This window comes from Apaloderma vittatum, unplaced genomic scaffold (assembly GCF_000703405.1).
Source record: "Apaloderma vittatum isolate BGI_N311 unplaced genomic scaffold, ASM70340v1 scaffold1809, whole genome shotgun sequence".
Taxonomy (NCBI): domain Eukaryota; kingdom Metazoa; phylum Chordata; class Aves; order Trogoniformes; family Trogonidae; genus Apaloderma; species Apaloderma vittatum.
In genome coordinates, this window is record NW_009736723.1 from 19311 (window position 1) to 20189 (window position 879).

General features: G+C 41.5%; 1 protein-coding gene across 2 annotated transcripts in view; it reads right to left on the minus strand.

Annotated features, from left to right (window-relative positions):
* The window catches only part of ARFRP1 (ADP-ribosylation factor related protein 1), a 9907-nt gene that overhangs the window by 561 nt on the left and 8467 nt on the right, over positions 1–879 (minus strand). The gene's annotated exons all lie outside the window — the stretch shown is intronic.

Here is an 879-nt window from a genome sequence, read left to right on the forward strand (position 1 = left end):
CTCCAAGCAAGTCACCGACTCGCTGGTCTGCACAGCTTCCCACAGCTTCCACAATTTAGATTTTTAATTTTTTTTTTTTAAATGCAAACTCAAAGAGAAATTTTGAAAGGAAATTCCACGCAGATGAAAACTAGACGGGTTTGTACAAACCCCACAACAAATGAAAAGGTTGCATTACATAAGATTATTGTCTAATACTTGTCTTCCAGGCAGTGCTTAACCATTGTTCTTGGTCTTGTGGTCATTCATCTGCTTAATGGCATTTGATTCTCAGTCATGCACACAACAGATTTTTTTTTTTTCTCATGGTTTAAGCTTTTTTTCCTCTTTGCAGCAGCGTGTACAGTAATACAGCTTTCTTGCTAGATTTAAAAAAAGATTTCAAAATTCTGTATTCAGCAGAGGCAGCAATTCCAACAGGAATACTTCCAGCCATTTCAAACAGTACTTCTGACTTACACCAAGTAGCACTTTCCACTCAAAGAACTCAAAAGCCTAACCCAAGCATTGCCAGACAAGATGTGCAATCATGATGCTAAGAGACCAAGAATCTAGTGGGTTGGTTGAGGTCATGGCACGCAGCTGCACAGGCCTGAAGAAGAATCAGTCTCAAAAATTTTAGTCTGTTCTAGTCATTGTCTCTCAAACCACTGGCGTCCCCAGTGCAAGAACACTCTTGGGGACTGTTGCATTATTTACATAACAAAGCTCATCTGCATGCCCCAAAATATGAAAGCAAGAGCATAATGACTCCCCCAACAAAGGCACACCACTCATTTCTCTGGCAGTGTCACAACCAGCTACGTTTTCAACCGAATCCTTACACAAAAGCCAGGAGCTGCAGCAAGGCAACGACTGCAGAGATTATCGTGGAGGGGG